General features: G+C 37.3%; 1 long non-coding RNA gene across 1 annotated transcript; it reads right to left on the bottom strand.

The window, feature by feature from the left end:
- Positions 1–3992: 3992 nt before the first annotated feature.
- Positions 3993–13974, bottom strand: LOC113113142 (uncharacterized). The gene is made up of 4 exons (XR_003293542.1): positions 13708–13974; positions 7177–7275; positions 5369–5450; positions 3993–5011 (listed from the first exon to the last, which is right to left on the bottom strand). It is a non-coding gene; the product is annotated as an uncharacterized LOC113113142 (long non-coding RNA).
- Positions 13975–19496: the final 5522 nt, after the last annotated feature.

The following is a 19496-nucleotide window of genomic DNA, read 5'->3' as shown; positions in this document are numbered from 1 at the left end:
ACATTTACTGTTCCTCAGTGACAAAAACACAACAATGAATCCTGACAGTGGAATATATCAAAGGGCTTTGTTCGTGTAAGCTAAACATGCAGTCCTCAATCTCAAATTAAGTCTCTTACAGTCCTGTTCAAAAGCTTGGTTTGGAAAAATTTTAACGTTTTGGAAAGACGTTGTCAATGCTCCACAAAAGGGTGAATTTTTTTTAATACAGTAAAATTGTGAAATATTATAATTATTTTAAGTAACTGTTTTCTATTTGATTATATTGTAAAATCAATTGTATTTCTGTGATGTGCATCATTACTCCAGTCTTCAGTGTCACATGATCCTTCAGAAATCATTATAATATGCTGATTCTAATTTTCTGCTCAAGAAACATTCACTATTATTAACAAAACAAAAAACAAAACAAAAAGTGCTATTTCAAATGTTTTGTGGAAACTGTGATAGTTTAGTCACATTATTTTAAGGATCCAAACTACAAGTATTAAATACGACTTTTGCGTTAATAAAAACATGGTCATGCAGAATAAAGCATTAATATGTGTTTTACAAGTAATACTAATAAACTAATAAACAACCAGTATGCTAGAAATATGCAAACTAGTTAATAATGAGAATTGGTACTTCAAATAAAGTGTTACTGAAACTTTAAAAGAAAAGCATTTATTTAAAAAAAAAATAACATTTTGTAACATTCTAAATGTCTTTACTGTTACTTTTGATAAATTAATGCATCCATGCTGATTCAAAATCTAATCAGTTATGTTAGCACATTATTCCTATCATATACTCTTGTGTCTAAACACAGCCCTCTTCAGTCGTCTTTCATCGGGAGATGCAAAAGGCTTTGAGAAGTCTCGGCGAGACTCTAGAGAATGTGAAGTAGTGAGGAGAGGTCGGAGGGAAGACTGAAGAAACAGGTTTATGATGAACCTCTTCAGTCGTGGATTGTTTGTGGCTGCTCCTCGGTGAGGACGGACAAACGGCTAGACATGAGATATTTCTGCTGTGACCTCATTAAAACACAGGGAGAGATTCCCAGAACAGGGAACATGGATTGGTTCATGTACAGACACGATCCTTCAAAGGCTCACTTACACTCAAATGAGGATAAAAATGACATCCGTCAAGCAACAACAACATCATGCTCGTGATGTTTCTTCTGTTTAAGGGCGAGGAGTTTCAGTCAGTGTTTGCTACTGTATCTGACAGTCTGCCTTCACCCTGTGAATAAAGCTCAGCTTGGGTTTGAGTCAGACATCAGGTCACGGCATGTAAGTCTGCAGGTGAACGAATGACAGATTTACATTGTCGTCTTCCCCTCTGCTCTACTTTTGGCCTAATGACTCACTTACGCAACACTGGCTTCACCTGCGGCGAGTGGAAGCGTGTTCAAACTTCTGCTCGTAATGATCCCCCCTCAGGTTCTCACTGAATTTATGCCAACTTGTTTGAAAACACTGCAGGCAAAGTTATATTTAATGACTTTATCAGCAAGTAACAAAAGTTAATGGAGGATCTGCGTGTTAAATACTGAAGTCCCTCAGGAAAGAAACACTATAAATTGACATGAAAGTGCGGATGAGGAGGAAAGTGGCAACAGCATACATTAACACGAACATTACTGATAACAGACCTTTATTTTGTGGAAATATAAAATATATTTACAGTACTGTTCAAAACTTTGGGGTCAGTAAGATTATTATTATTATTATTATTGTTTTATATATATATATATATATATATATATACAGTATTGTTCAAAATAATAGCAGTACAATGTGACTAACCAGAATAATCAAGGTTTTTAGTATATTTTTTATTGCTACGTGGCAAACAAGTTACCAGTAGGTTCAGTAGATTGTCAGAAAACAAACAAGACCCAGCATTCATGATATGCACGCTCTTAAGGCTGTGCAATTGGGCAATTAGTTGAAAGGGGTGTGTTCAAAAAAATAGCAGTGTCTACCTTTGACTGTACAAACTCAAAACTATTTTGTACAAACATTTTTTTTTTCTGGGATTTAGCAATCCTGTGAATCACTAAACTAATATTTAGTTGTATGACCACAGTTTTTTTAAAACTGCTTGACATCTGTGTGGCATGGAGTCAACCAACTTGTGGCACCTCTCAGCTGTTATTCCACTCCATGATTCTTTAACAACATTCCACAATTCATTCACATTTCTTGGTTTTGCTTCAGAAACAGCATTTTTGATATCACCCCACAAGTTCTCAATTGGATTAAGGTCTGGAGATTGGGCTGGCCACTCCATAACATTAATTTTGTTGGTTTGGAACCAAGACTTTGCCCGTTTACTAGTGTGTTTTGGGTCATTGTCTTGTTGAAACAACCATTTCAAGGGCATGTCCTCTTCAGCATAGGGCAACATGACCTCTTCAAGTATTTTAACATATGCAAACTGATCCATGATCCCTGGTATGCGATAAATAGGCCCAACACCATAGTAGGAGAAACATGCCCATATCATGATGCTTGCACCTCCATGCTTCACTGTCTTCACTGTGTACTGTGGCTTGAATTCAGAGTTTGGGGGTCGTCTCACAAACTGCCTGTGGCCCTTGGACCCAAAAAGAAAAATTTTACTCTCATCAGTCCACAAAATGTTCCTCCATTTCTCTTTAGGCCAGTTGATGTGTTCTTTGGCAAATTGTAACCTCTTCTGCACATGCCTTTTTTTTAACAGAGGGACTTTGCGGGGGATTCTTGAAAATAGATTAGCTTCACACAGACGTCTTCTAACTGTCACAGTACTTACAGGTAACTCCAGACTGTCTTTGATCATCCTGGAGGTGATCATTGGCTGAGCCTTTGCCATTCTGGTTATTCTTCTATCCATTTTGATGGTTGTCTTCCGTTTTCTTCCACGTCTCTCTGGTTTTGCTCTCCATTTTAAGGCATTGGAGATCATTTTAGCTGAACAGCCTATCATTTTTTGCACCTCTTTATAGGTTTTCCCCTCTCTAATCAACTTTTTAATCAAAGTACGCTGTTCTTCTGAACAATGTCTTGAACGACCCATTTTCCTCAGCTTTCAAATGCATGTTCAACAAGTGTTGGCTTCATCCTTAAATAGGGGCCACCTGATTCACACCTGTTTCTTCACAAAATTGATGACCTCAGTGATTGAATGCCACACTGCTATTTTTTTGAACACACCCCTTTCAACTAATTCAACTAATTGCCCAATTGCACAGCCTTAAGAGCGTGCATATCATGAATGCTGGGTCTCATTTGTTTTCTGAGAATCTACTGAACCTACTGGTAACTTGTTTGCCACGTAGCAATAAAAAAATATACGAAAAACCTTGATTATTCTGGTTAGTCACATTGTACTGCTATTATTTTGAACAATACTGTATATATATATATATATATAAATGCTTTTATTTATAGCAAGATGCACTAAATTACTAAAAGTGACAGTAAAGACTTTTATTATGTTACAAAAGTTTACATTTCTAATAAATGCTTTTATATTTAAAATCATTAAAAAAAAAAAACATTATATTCATCAAAGAATCCTGAAAAATAAATTATCACAATTTTCACAAAAATATATGTTTTCAGCATTGATAATAATGAGAAATGTTTCTTTAGCAGTGAATCAGCATATCAGAATGATTTCTGAAGATCATGTGAAGACTGGAGTAATGATGCTGAAAATACAGCTTTGACTCACAGGAATAAATGACTCTATAAATAAATGATAACCAAAATCAATTACAGTTTAAAATATATTCATAGTGAAACAGGTCAATTAAGCTGTAATAACATTTCAGAATTTTACTGTTTTTACTGTACTGAACAAATAAATGCAGCTTTGACGAGTATAAGAGACTTCTTTAAAAAACATTTAAAAATCTTACTGATCCCAAACTTTTGAATGGTAGTGTATATATTTATATATTTAAATAAATTCATGAAATAATGCCTAATTTTTAAATTAAAACTCACTTTAATTTATAAGAATACATCACATCAATTTATGATGGAAGAATCAAGATCTAATTGTGCTCGAGCTAAAGAAACAAACTCCTGCAGAGTCCAGATGGATTGCTGGAAATGGATGTCCTGTGAAGAAGGCCAGAATCAAACCCAATATTGTCACAACTCTCTCTCTCACACACACACACACACACACCCTCTCCATTCATCCCACCCACTGAGAGCCATCACTCCTCCAGTGTGTCAGAGTAATTTACTGTGACAACACACAACTGGCCACAGCAGTGGGCCACCATGAGCACATTATACAGAGACGGTGAGGGCGAGAAGTGAAAACACACCGACAGAGAGATGGGGAACGCATTTAAGAGAGATTTTGTTAAATTCCTGTTGAATGGTTTATTTGTGGAATCAGGTAGGCCCTGTCGATATATACCATGGTCTATTAAAACACACAAGTTTCCTTCAGAATAAAGTTAATATGTGGGACATTATTTTAATACTGGTGTAAATGGCTTTTATAAATGTAAAACCTTTTCAAAAATTTTCAGCTTTATTATATCTGTTCGTACTTTCTTGCCTGCTGAGAGAAGTCTTGTAAATCAGTTAATTCCAGGTTTGACTTTATGTTTATGCCTATAAACAGCGAAGAGAAGATTCAGTATTAGTGTCTATATCAAAGCCCCATGGTTCTGCTATCTGATCCCATCCCTGTACCATGGTATCACTGCTGTACTGTTTGTAAAGGTGTGAGGAAAGGATGGAGGTTAACAGCAGAATGACATAAACTTGTGACTGAAACTCAGAATGTAAACAGCAATCAATCAAAGCCTCTGCTTCTACAAATGGAGATTGTAAACTAAAGACTCTGATATTCCAGAGCCGAATGATCAGTTGTTTGTTTTCCATTATTCCTCAGATTTAAAGTCATAAAAGCGTTAAGGTTTTCTCACCTCAGGAGCTGGAGGAGAGCTGAAACTTCACAGATGGATGCTTGGGAAAGTCACTCTGTTATTTTCTCAATCAACCCCCACAGCCTCAAAAAAAAAAAAAAAAGTTAAAACAGATTCTCACAGCTAACTGTCAGCTTAGCAAATATCAGGAAACTTTTTTCTTTTTTTCATATGTTTATGACAAAACTTCAAGTAGAAACTGAAATTTTAAATAAAATAATATAAAGATTTCAAATGTATTAACACACGTTTCACAATAAATGTGAAAAAACAAAAGTATAAAAGTATAAACAAAGACTATATATATATATATATATCATTTTTTTTCCTTTTTTTTTGCCTTTAGAGTAAACTAAGCTTAACCCAGTTTATCATTTTAATAGCACAGACAACTGGTAGAAAACAATGTATAGCTTTTTTTCTTTTTAACTGTTCACTCACCATTGAGTCTAAATCATGTTTACATCTAACTCCTTATTTCCCGAACATTCTGGCACCATCCAATCAGATCTGGAACTGCTCTCTAAAAATAAAAAAATACTGATTACAAAACCATCATAATCAGCCTAACTGACATTGTAAATAAGAGAATAGATTAGGATGAACTCCATCAGCCTGCAGTCAGACTCACATTGCCTTTTACTCGTTGCTGTTGCTAAATCACAAGACTTTTATTGACTTATAAACTCTGTGTCCCTTTGAGAGTTGCAAAAACATTTGACCCCCAAATTTTCAGCAAAATTTCCCAACTCTGCACCTGGACAGAGTAGTGGGAATGTCTCAGCAAGTGTCTTTACGAGAAGAAAACTCAAAAGGCTTTATGTTGACAGAGACATATAATGCAGTTGTTAATTCCCAGAAAATGAATGTGTAATGGAACAATGTGGTCATACAATTTGGGATTGCACTTTATTTAATGACTCTATTCTTATCTTTGTTTTTTTCTGCTTTAGCACATCGATTTCACAATAGCACCGGGCATGACCCCATCACGATAATGTGGGATTGTGTTTTTGTGTGTATTTGGGTGAGCTGTCCATCTGTGTGCCAGCTTGTCTGGTCTGCGGGTGATGTGTTCCCGCAGTGACAGTTTCTGCTGGGATTGTCGGACCATGTGGTTTGGTGTAAAAAAAAAAAAAAGTCCAGGGTCTTGGTGGGACCACCAAGCCGTGAACATCAGGACTGTCACACCAGTCTATCCAAAGGACATCCATACAGACAACAAATACATAAAAGAATAGATTACTCCAGACATCAGTGTCACATGATCCTTAGAAATCATTCTAATATGCTGATTTGCTGCTCAATTATTAATAGTGGTTCTTATTATTATCATCAGTTTTGAAAACAGTTAATACAACTGCTTAATATTTTTGCTATTTCTTTTAGGATCCTTTGATGAATAGAATGTTCAAAATAACAGCATTTATTTGAAACAGAAATCACAACATTATCAATATTTTCAAGGGTATAGGTTTGATTTTGGCATTGGTGGGGACATAAAGGTAGACAACAGACATTACATTTTTTGATCAAAAAAGTACAATTTAGTAGTCACTGGATATTGATAGGGACATTTCATAGCATCCCTGCTAAATTCTGCACCCTTGAAAATCATATTAATCTTGTCTGACTTTGTAAACTATAATTTCTTTATACAAAAATTGATCTAGACAAGTGTATAGAAACTAGCCATATTTCTGTTAATCATAAAACTGTGAAAACCACGTTCTCATCTTATGTGTCCTCTTATGGTGAAAAAAAAAACATGGTTACTATAGTTAAATCACAAATTAGTTATGTTTGTATATTCTATCTTTCTTTCTTTCATTTTTATAACTGTAATTAATGGTTTGATGTTTTGTACTGTTTAATAAAAATAAAAATAAATCAGAAAAAAAGATTTGCAATACATGCTCTGACATACCGATCAGACCCAAATGATTCGCAAACCTCCCCCGAAAATTGGGGAAAAAACTCTCTAGAGGAGACACCTGTGAAATTATTGTAGTCTCTCTCCCAGAAAAACACTTATGAAGCACAAAACTTTATTGAAAGTCTCATTTTGCTCTCCATTTAACCCCTCTAGGAGAAACAAATGAGACCATATTTGTGGCTTTTCCTTTATGTTAATTTTGCCACCATTGTGATTTGTATACAACAAAAACTCATATTTCATGCCAGGACACATGTAGCACCTCACTGTTTAAAAAGCTCATATGGATCTCAATAAGAAAGTGTTCACTTACTCTCAGGCTCACATCAGGCTCAGGGGAAATGAAATCCGGATCTCTCTGGCTGCTGTTTGAGGGTAGTTAAGCCGGGGCGGATTAGAGACCAAGGGGCATCTGAGGGGCAACAATGGGGTAAAGATTTGGGAGTCAGTGGGTAAACACACTAACAGCCTTCCTGATTCACAGCTTCAAAGACTGGGCCTCTTAATCAGAGACAGAGGAAAAAGAAAAAGACAGAGGAAGGGGGCTGAGACGATACAGTTTTTCTCAGTCCCTTTGGTACATTTCCCGAATCATCCTTGACATTTGCAAAACAGAAAGTGCATTTCTCAAAACAACTCGTACAAATAGCAAAAGACCATGGATTACCTGCAAAAGCCAATATCTTGCTCAAAATCCTTAGTTCATCTCTCAAAAATAAATATCTGTGTCAATGAACATATCAGTGCCATCAGAATGACAAGTCCTTGCGCCATAGTTTACGGATAAGACAGTCAAATTGCTTAGTCATGTTGTCAATAAAACAGTGTACTCTGGAGGGATGTTCTGATGGAAACTACTGTATTGAACAGTTTGCCATATGCTTGTGTATGATATATATCCATTTAGTACAGATTTAGAAATTACTGTATGTATGATATTGATTGAAAGAGACTGGATAGAATTCCCAGTTACACTTTTACTAGTGGTCTGAATCCCCCCCCCCCCCCCCCCCCCAAAAAAAAAAAAAAACCTTTACTATGTCATTGTGATATAGAAAAGGGAAAAGAAATATGGACACAAAGATGAAAATAAGTCAATTTTCAGAATTTGAAACTCTTGTGTTGTCGTCTGTCTATTTCTAACTGAAGATTCATGAGATGAACCTTTGAGCTATTTCAGAGAAATGGTTTATGATTGGTTTATCATCTACATTATCTTCATTAGTAAAGATTCACTTGCACAATTCATGCCAAATTGAAGTCAAGTCTAATAATAATGTGCAAAAAAAAAATGTGCTTGGCATTTTATGACAGCTAGATGACTTATACGATGAACTAGAGACTAGATGTTTTGAGGGGTAAGACTATACACAGACAACTATATAATACATTTTGAGCGACATGACATTAGCAACTGATAATGAAGGAAACCGCAGATAAATGTGCATAATCAATTGCATGAATGTACAAAAGCAATTTGTTCAAAAGAATGAGAAACTGGTTTTGTGATGTGTATAAATGACTAGATGATGTGGAGGTTGTACAAGTAGTTTTGAGAATTTCATTTCTGTTTTGAGAAATGCACCAAAGTGACTGAGAAAAACTGTAAGAACGAAGGCTTGAAATTATAATTTTATACTTATAATTGTTTTAAAATATAATAATCTTAAATCAAGTCCTATCATGGGCTCTGCAAATCAAAATAGCTTTTTTACTTTCTTAATGCATGTACCTGGTCTTACTGTGAATGATTTAACACATATATTGTTATAAATAGTGTTATAGTGTTAGTGTATGTGTTTAGTTTATAATGTATAGTGTTATATTTTCAAATATGCTTACAGCTTACAACAAATGGTAATTTTTCTCTGTCTCTAAATGCCTTTCCTTTTCAAATGACAAGGCCCTTTTTTATACCACTCCCCTCACTTTTCATTGTTCAATCAGTTCTCAATAGATAAAATCAAGCCTCATTTAGTTTCTAAGGTATAATTTCGCTTATTCATAAAATAAACAAAACTAAATCAGCTTAAAAAAATGAATTATATATATATATAAAATTAAGCTTTAGTTCATATTAATTATTAGTTGTATATATATATACACAAACAATAAAATCACACCAAGCCTCCATCCAAACATGCCACATTTCCAGCTGGCAGCCAACTACACACTGCTCCCCTATTCCAAAGCTTCCACACATATTTGACCCGTAGGCCAGGGAATGTCGTGTAGAGACAGGGCAGACTAGCCAGTGGAGGTGAGGCGGGGGTCCTGTGCTAACTGTGGTGTGAATGTCAGCAGCTCTCTGTGTGCACTGTCTGCACGCCTAATCTGCTAATGTATTCCTGAGGTCAGGAGGTCCTCCGCCAAATCAATGGCAGGGACTTAAACAGCTTTCCCCTGGAATGTGCCTGATCTGCACTCCTCTCCACAGGCTGGGGGGAGGGGGGAGGGTTAGCGGCATCCAATTTTCCGTGGAATTTAACCACTGAAAAGTGAACGGGGGAGGAGGAGGCCAATGACAGCCCCCGCTGACATAAAGCTTCTCACTGAATAATATTAATAGACATAAAGGGTGAAAACTTTTTTTCACACTGCTTCAAATGTGCCTGATGTGAGAGTCTGGGAGTGAAGTGCACTTTAAAGATGTCTGAAAAGAAGAATGTGGACTCAAACAAAAGTGCAACTCTTTTTAAAAATACCCATACTAGCTCTGAACCATTACTATTACCAATAAACTATTAGTTAGAAATTAGACAGACAGACAGAAAGACAGAAGGACAGACAGACAGACAGACAGAAGTAAAACAGACAGACTGACAGAAAAACAGAATGAAAGAAAGACAGACAGACAGAAGGACCAGTGGTGGACGAAGTACACAAATCAAGTACTTGAGTAAAAGTACAGATACGTATAATAGAATATTACTCCAGTAAAAGTAAAAGTACTCCTTTTTCAATTTTACTCAAGTGAAAGTATAAAAGTACTAAATTTTTTATGTACTTAAGTAAAAAAGTACTGAAAGATAGATGTTTGCAATTTTATATAGGCTCATTTTATTTTATATTAGCACATTTTTTTTTTTTTTTTTTTTTTTTTATAATTCTACTGTTCAAAATACCTGGGATTTTTTCCAAAATAACCACTACATGGAGTCAAGATATATTTTTGTTGTTGATATGGACTACACTGATGAGAGTAATGTTAACTGTGAAGCTTACACTGTGATGTACCTGAGAGAAAACAGAGATGACCATCTGATTTTCACCAGTAAGAACAAAGTTTTAAAGTTTGTTGTTTTACAGAACATCACAGTTATATATGACATGATAATAAGGCCTGAAGATTTTAAGGAAAATATAATTATATTTTCATAATGATTTTTTCCTTCTCAAACCTTGTCTGGGGTGTAAAAACACCACTGGCCAAACGGGGTGCATCTCTTCCCCTCTTTGATAATTACTGTAGTTACCATTTTCTGAACATCACATCCTTTCTTTTCTCCCCAGATGTAATCTATATATATATATATATATATATATATATATATATATATATATATATATATATATATATATATATATATATATAAAACAATATTTACTTATTTTCAGTACGATTATGAATAACGTCCTTAATAACAATGGATGAAAAGTTTAGAGCTCTACTGATGATTAAGTCTAGAGTGTGTCCAAATATTATAAAAATATTCATTTATCACCAATTAACTGTTTGACAAACACTTCCTGCTTCGATGTCCAGATCTGAATTTAAAAAAATCTCAAACATGCCCCGATGTCCCGATCTGAATCAACCGAGTCGCGAACATGCTCCGAAGTGCCGATCTGAATCAACCGAGTCGCGAACAGGCTCCGAAGTGCCGATCTGAATCAACCGAGTCGCGAACAGGCTCCGAAGTGCCGATCTGAATCAACCGAGTCGCGAACAGGCTCCGAAGTGCCGATCTGAATCAACCGAGTCGTGAACAGGTTCCGAAGTGCCGATCTGAATCAACCGAGTCGCGAACAGGTTCCGAAGTGCCGATCTGAATCACCCGAGTCGCGAAAAGGCTCCGAAGTCCCGGTCTGAATCAACCGAGTCGCGAACAGGCTCCGAAGTGCCGATCTGAATCAACCGAGTCGTGAACAGGTTCCGAAGTGCCGATCTGAATCAACCGAGTCGCGAACAGGTTCCGAAGTGCCGATCTGAATCACCCGAGTCGCGAAAAGGCTCCGAAGTCCCGGTCTGAATCAACCGAGTCACGAACAGGCTCCGAAGTGCCGATCTGAATCAACCGAGTCGTGAACAGGTTCCGAAGTGCCGATCTGAATCAACCGAGTCGCGAACAGGTTCCGAAGTGCCGATCTGAATCACCCGAGTCGCGAAAAGGCTCCGAAGTCCCGGTCTGAATCAACCGAGTCGCGAACAGGCTCCGAATTGCCGATCTGAAAACTTCGACCAAAGAATGTAAAAAAAATAAATAACTCAATTTCTCTAACTCTATACTCTAATAACTCTACAAATCTATGAAAGACTCAGATCACGTGTCTAAAAATAAATCGCTATAGTAAAAGAGAAATAATAAGAGGAGTGAAGTTTCCAACCGTTCTGCTGTGTTTGGTCCTCACGCGCGTCTGACGCTCCGCGGCGCGTCTCCGCCCCTCACACGCGCGTTTACAGCGCTAAATTAACCATCTTTGCTAATTATTATACATTTACTTCATTGTCAGCTCCAGGTACTTCATTTATTATTGTTCACTGAACTGTTTGAAACAAAAAAGGTTGTATTTCAGTAATAATTCTAAATTATCAAAATAAAATATATAAAATAATGGTTTCTATTTTAATATCCTTTAAAATATAATCTATTTCTGTGATGTGCAGCTGTATTTTCAGCATCATTCCTCCAGTCTTCAGTGTCACATGATCTTTAGAAATCATGAAAATATAATGATTTATTATTAGAACTATTAATAGTTGTGCTACCAAATATTATTTTGGAATCTGTGATCTGTGAAAATGTTTTAAAGTTTGTGGTTTTACAGAACATCACAGTTATATATGACATGATAATAAGGCCTGAAGTTAGGAAGAACATTTTAAGGAAAATATAATTATATTTTCATAATGATTTTTTCCTTCTCAAACCTTGTCTGTGGTGTAAAAACACCCCTGGCCAAACGGGGTGCATCTCTCCCCCTCTTTGATAATTACTAGTTTCCATGTTCTGAACATCACATCCTTTCTTTTGTCCCTATATGTAATCTATATACATATATATATAGGTGGTTAAATAAAAATATTTGGACATTATTTATAAAAATTACTTCAAGTTAGCACCAGCAAGCTTGTTAGCTAGACATTTAGCATCAGCTACAATATTTACTTATTTTCAGTACTGTTATGAATAAACATTCATGTCTGTCTAACGTTACTCGTCTAGTTAATCCAAACAATATACATATGTATAACGTTACTGTTAATACACAATATAAAAACAGATGTCATGGTAGAATTTTAATAAAACTGTTAATATTACGGGAGCGGGGAATTTGGACATGCATGAGTTATTTTATTTAATCTGTGTTAGTTTAAGGTTATTTAATTTAATTTTTTAACCTAAAACACAGAGACGCTGATTGATGTGTCTGCGTTTGCACTGGAGCATTTCAGTGGGCTTAAACAGATCACTCTTTTACAGCGGATTTAGTTCCCAAACAACTGACAATTTTGACCTAAATATGATTTTCAGTTACAATAATTAATCCTAAATTTCGACATTAATAACTTACTTTTAGCAACATCAGACGCACGCACGCTCACAAGATCTGCCGGTTCTTACTTCTGTAGACTCGCACTTAACGGTTCATTTGAATCAGTGAGTGGTCCACTCCCGAACAGCTGCAATCGGATCATTCTAATTCGTAAACGAATCGTTTGGTGCGATTTTCGCGATTCGATTAAAGTTTATTTGGAAAAGACTCAGTTCGTTCATGATGAATCAGACACCGCTTCTGCGTGTCGGAGCACGTGATATATTATAGGCAGTAACGATATGTTTTATGAAATGTAGTGAAGTTAAAAGTAGGATCTTATGTTTTGGAATGTAGTGAAGTAAAAGTAAAAGTTACTAAAAATAAAACTACTCCAGTAAAGTACAGATATTTGAAAAATATACTTAAGTACAGTAACGAAGTAAAGCTACTCCGTTACTGTCCACCACTGATACAGACAGACAGAAGTATAGACAGACAGACAGACAGAAAGACACACATACAGATAAAAGTATAGACAGACATACAGACAGACAGAAAGACACACAGACATACAGAAGTATAGACAGAGAGACAGACAGACATAAAAACATAGAAACAGAAAGAAAGACAGACATACAGAAGGACAGACACACAGAAAGATAGACAGACAAACAGACAGAAAAACAGAAAGACAGACAGACATACAGAAAAACAGACAGACAGACAGACAGACAGAAAAACAAACAGAAAGACAGACAGACAGAAGGACAGACAGACATACAGAAAAACAGACAGACAGACAGACAGACAGAAAGACAGACAGAGAAACAGACAGAAAGACTGCAAGACAAAGGGTTTCCATTCAGGAATTTCCCTACAGAAATTGAAGTAACACTGCAAGTGACTACAAAATACTGCCAACACAAACACAACACGTTAAATAGATCACTGGCATTTATAATCACCGTAAAGCCACCTGGGGAAAGCTGATGACCTAAGTGAATTTCTTATCTCTTCGTAATGCAGGTTCTAATTTCCACCACATCATAAAACCAGGTGAGAGAAAGAAAGACAACCATCAAACCTGTCAAACACTTGGTCAAACCTCAGGTGACCTTCTCCATCAGTGGATGCTGCTGTCTCCAACAGGCTGCTTGACTTCACTGCTCAGCCAGTCCTGGTTGGAGAGATCCATCAGTTTTGTTGCTAATTAGTGATGCTCTTTTAAGAAGGGACTTCATAAAAAATCTGACATATATGAGAGCACAATGTGAGCTATAACTGAGATACACAAGAGAGACAAAATTATTATTGAAGTCTGTTTCTAAAGAGAAACATCGAAGAAGTGGAGGACAAAAGTCTACGAGAAACAATTGAGATATTAACAGCATCTCATTTGTGATTTTTCTACCCTATTGGAGAAGCACAGACAAATCTGTCAGAAGGATGGAAAAGGAATTGCATAGATTAGATCTCATCACACCAACCAGCCCCTCCTCTTTTTCCTCTTAGCATCTATTGCCATGATCTCTCCATTCATCTGTCAATGTGCTTCCTGTCCGGGACGCCACAGGGTCAGTGGAGTGACAAACATATAAATCCACCCCATTTCACTATATGCCCCATCCCATCCTGGGACTGTCAAACCAAATGGCCCCCTGCCCTGTGGTTCCCACAGAATGGGTGTCTGTCAGTCATGCAGAGTGACAGGCCTATTATACATCCCTGCAGTCCCTTGTTTCCAAACTGCCATGAGATGATGAGCTGTCTGTCAGTCATACAGCACTAAAGCCAAGCACTAATGGGTCAGAAGGCCAACAAATAATGAACCCAATATATGGCATGCAGGCTCATATGCATAACGTGAAGCTATAGCCTCCATATCACCCATATTATTTATAAAGAAATTAAAGAAAATAAAAAATCTGAAATCTTGCATCACTGTCACTACTGCACATGATTAGGGTTAGTGATTGGAAAAAAAACAGTACAGGAAATATGAAACTTGTTCAACGAGTTCACGCTTACATATAATTAGCTGAGGTATGGTATGCGTATTTATTGGCGTGCTGTCCGGGGAAGCGCTCCGAACTCCCGAACTGACTCAAATGATTCGCAAACCCGCTACGAATTCCCGAAATGACTCAAATGATTTGCGAACCCGCTCCGAACTCTCGAACTGACTCAAATGATTCGCGAACCCGCTCCGAACTCTCGAACTGATTCAAATGATCCGCGAAGCCACTCCGAACTCCCGAACTGACTAAAATGATTCGCGAACCCGCTACGAACTCTCGAACTGATTCAAATTATCCGCGAAGCCGCTCTGAACTCCCGAACTGACTCAAATGATTCACGAACCCGCTACGAACTCCCGAAATGATTCAAATGATATGCGATCCTGCCCCGAGCTCCCAAATTGACTCAAATGATTCGCGATCCCCAGACTGACTCAAATGATTCGCGAACCACAAACTGACCCAAATGATTCTTGAACCTTCTCCAAACTTCCAAACTAACTCAAATGATTCGCGAACCCGCTCCGAACTCTCAAGCTGACTCAAATGATTCGCCAACCTGCTCCAAACTTCCGCGAACCAGCTACGAACTCCTGAACTGACTCAAATGATTCACGCTCCGAACTCCCAAACTGACTCAAATGATTCGCAAACCCGCTTTGAACTCCCAAACTGATTCAAATGATTCGCGATCCCCAAACTGACTCAAATGATTCGCGAACCCGCTCCGAACTCCCGAACTGATTCAAATGATTCACGATCCCCAAACTGACTCAAATGATTCGCGATCCCGCTCCGAACTCCCGAACTGATTCAAATGATTCGCGATCCCCAAACTGACTCAAATGATTCGCGAACCACAAACTGACCCAAATGATTCTTGAACCTTCTCCAAACTTCCAAACTAACTCAAATGATTCGCGAACCCGCTCCGAACTCTCAAGCTGACTCAAATGATTCGCCAACCTGCTCCAAACTTCCGCGAACCAGCTACGAACTCCTGAACTGACTCAAATGATTCACGCTCCGAACTCCCAAACTGACTCAAATGATTCGCAAACCCGCTTTGAACTCCCAAACTGATTCAAATGATTCGCGATCCCCAAACTGACTCAAATGATTCGCGAACCCGCTCCGAACTCCCGAACTGATTCAAATGATTCACGATCCCCAAACTGACTCAAATGATTCGCGATCCCGCTCCGAACTCCCGAACTGATTCAAATGATTCGCGATCCCCAAACTGACTCAAATGATTCGCGAAACTGCTCCGAAATCCCAAACTGACTCAAATGATTCGCGATCCCGCTCCGAACACACGAGAACTCCTTGACCACAGCTGCTGTGCTTCAAAAGCTCTTGCAGCAGCTCAACACTGGTTTTCTCTGAGGTGGTTGGATCACATCAGATTGCTGTTAATATTGCAGATCATGACTTATATCTACTCTTCCTCTCCCTGCAGTTTGGTAATATAAGGATTTCCTCCTTTGAACTCCCACATCTTCTGTGGGTTTTATTGTTCTGGGTCTGAATTTGGGCTCCTGGTGTCTCAAAAAAAAAAAGACAAAAAAATACTTTTTTAAAGAACTTTATTTAATGTTCCCATTAATGCGCTTTTATGCGTTATGGTCTATACAAACACAAAGTAAAACAGAAAGTATTTCTGTTTAAGTCAGACCAACACAAACTGATTATTGTATATCACAAGGATTTCTGAAATAAATAACAAAACACCTGAATAATATATTCGGAATTAAAAACTAAAGTGGCTTCTGCATCATAGAAGCTGTTGTGTTGAGCCCTTAAAAATGTTCCTTTCACAGCTTAAGTATGAAAACTATCAACAATGGACAACATAACACAAAACATTTTGAAATAAATAAATGAAAGCAATCTGAATTATTCAGAATCAATTTCGAGAAACATACATATATATTATATACGGATTGCGAAAGTGTGCGCGCAGATTATGAATTCGCGGGTACAGATTCAAAAACCGAGGGTACGTTTACAAAATCTGCGTGCACGGATTGGTAATTCGTGTGCTAGGATAGGACATTCGAACCAGAAAGACACAGCTTACATTACATAAAACATAAAAGGTTTTTGTCTTTATGCTCAACTAAAGTGAAATAATGAGCACATTTCCACTTTGAGAAACTCGTGTTGCTCTCGCCTTGACTCGCCATGACTGCTGCACATACTGAATAAACGGAAACACACCCACAGTGCGTCTTCGTGTTTACAGTGGTTGGCATCCACCAATCCTACAATGCGTCACTGCTGCAAACAGGTTAGGCTGCACTTCAGTCAAAATTAATTAATTAAAAAAAAAAAGTAACGGACAATGCACCATATGGAGAGTTAATTTATTTTTTAAAAAGTAATGCGTTACAGTATTAGTTACTGTCAAATGGAACTGCGTTGTAATAACCCAAAAGAACCTAGTAACCCCTTAGTTATGTACTTAAAAATAACCCCAAAACAACCTAGCAACCTAATAGCAATATACTTCGAAAAAAAGCCCAGAGCAATCTAGTAACACTTAAGCAAAATACTGAATAATACTTTAAAAATAGCCCAAAACTAACAACCTACTAACCTCTTAGTGACATACTTACAAAATAGCAACCCTGGCCCTTGAAGTCCACTTTCCTGCAGAGTTTAACTCCAACTCTTATCAAACACACCTGAACAAGCCAAACAAGATAACAAAAAAATAACACAGGACACCCTAGCAACCACAAATGAACATATTAACATTAAAAAACAACAACCCTGCAAGCCCATATTAATGCACTGAGAACAACTTAGCAATGGCATAGCAAGGCCCTGACAACCACCCACAACTGAAACAGAAAGAAATCTAGTCTATGTATGTAACCCCTCTCAGCATTCAGTTCAGAATGATGAAAGCATGTGTGTTTTACAGCAGCAGATGTGAAAGTGCAGAGTTAAATAATCATACTCATTTAAACTCCTGCTCTACCCACTATAACTCATCCCAGTCAGAGCGCCTGTTCTCCTAACCTCCTGTGTGCCAGAGCCTGAACAAAACCAGAAGCACATCACACTGTCTGCCTGAATAGAAGGAATGTAGCTTGAGAAATGCTCTTTCTCCAGCAGACGGACAGCTGAATGGAGCCGAGCTGGTGCTGCAGTCTCTTGGCACACGGAGGCAGATGTCCCTAGATCAGTCCAGTGTTAGAAAGTGATTCATCCTGGGAGCATGAACAACAGTTACTGTCCTTACATTCTTATGCAGAAAGGTATTTGATGGGGTAAGAGTTGGCACGACTCTAACCTTAAACAAACCCACAATCCATCCTGCTGTGATTAATACTGTCTCTTCACTGTCTGATGTAGAATGTCACAATATATTAAGGTTTTGTAGAAAGATTCAGCCACTATGTAGACTATAAGCGCTCAAATTTTTAGGTGAGTGCATCTTATCACGATCTGAAGACTTAATGTGGTCAGACAAAGGAGGAAGATGTGGGTGTTGTCCAGATGCTCTTTATCATCTCGTCTGTGGATAGTCCTGGGCTCACCTTCTTTCCAAATGAAATTGAACTGTCACACCACACATCCTCACTAAGTGATCGCCTGGCGCACGAGAGGCTAAGAGAAGATGAGCTAATCTCATCTAACGCACACAGAAAACTTCAAGAGGGGTTAGTATGACTCCTCACTCAGTTATTATGGATAACACTCATTTGGATTCGGTTCGAAGAAAGGTTCAGAGTTTTTAAGAGTGTGAGTTTCAACATTGGGCAACAGATGAGAACAAACGTTCCATACATAATAAAGACTGAATGATCAATTTACTATAAATAAACCATCAGTTCAGAACTACCACAAACCAAACTTCAAGCTTTCATTTTGAAGAGAATGACAACAACAGTTGAGGAAATGTTCAGTGATTATCATTCTGCAAAGCTTATTATTCTATGTTATATTCAAGACATTTCTGAAATTATTTGCTTGAGGTCCCCGGGAAAGAAAATACGGAATATGTAAATTAGATTTAATAAAATATTCATATGCACTAAATATCAAATGCAAAGCCTTTTAATCCTTAGTCGAACCCAACAGAACCGTCATATGACCACTTTAACATTTTACCAAATTATCTGCTTCTAAGATGTTTCTCCTGAGATAAAGGCCCCAAATAATCACACACATCTCTTCTAAAGTTTCAAAAGAGATCTCATGTCTCATTTTATCATTTGATCTTTGAAAGATCACCCACTTTCAATGTATAACTCTTTACTTTAACTCTACTCTATGATAGAGAACCATACCATAGAAGTGAGTCAAAAGTTTCATTGGAGAATATCAATATTTTGCAAACAAATGCAACAGTTCTAAGTGGAACGCTAAAGTTTTTCCAATCAATACAAAGTTTCTGTGAGGAACACAAAAGTTCTGCAAATGAATGCAATGTTTCTTTGAGGAGAACAAAGGTTTGTTTGCAAAACTTTTGTGTTCCCCAAACAAAACTTGTTTACCTAAGTAACTTAGCATTCACTTGCATAATTGTGCATTCTCATGAGAAACTTTGCATTTGTTTGCAAAACTTTTACATTCCACCAAGACGCATTGCATTTGTTTGCACAAAGTTTGCGTTCCCCAAGAAATGTTTCATTCATTTGCAAACTTTCATTCTACCATGAAATTTTGTATTCACTTGCAAAACTTTTGCATTCCATAAAAAAGCTTGGCATTTGCAAAACATTTGCCCAATAAACTTTTCATTCAGTTGCATTTTTTTTTTTCTGATAAACTTTGCATTAATTAGCAAAAATGTTGCATTTACCCACAAGAAGCACAAAAGTGGTGATGAAAATAAACT

Source organism: Carassius auratus, chromosome 13, assembly GCF_003368295.1.
Source record: "Carassius auratus strain Wakin chromosome 13, ASM336829v1, whole genome shotgun sequence".
In the NCBI taxonomy this organism is placed as follows: Eukaryota; Metazoa; Chordata; class Actinopteri; order Cypriniformes; family Cyprinidae; genus Carassius; species Carassius auratus.
The sequence above is the reverse complement of the archived record's forward strand: the minus strand, read 5'-3'. Positions and strand labels throughout refer to the sequence as shown.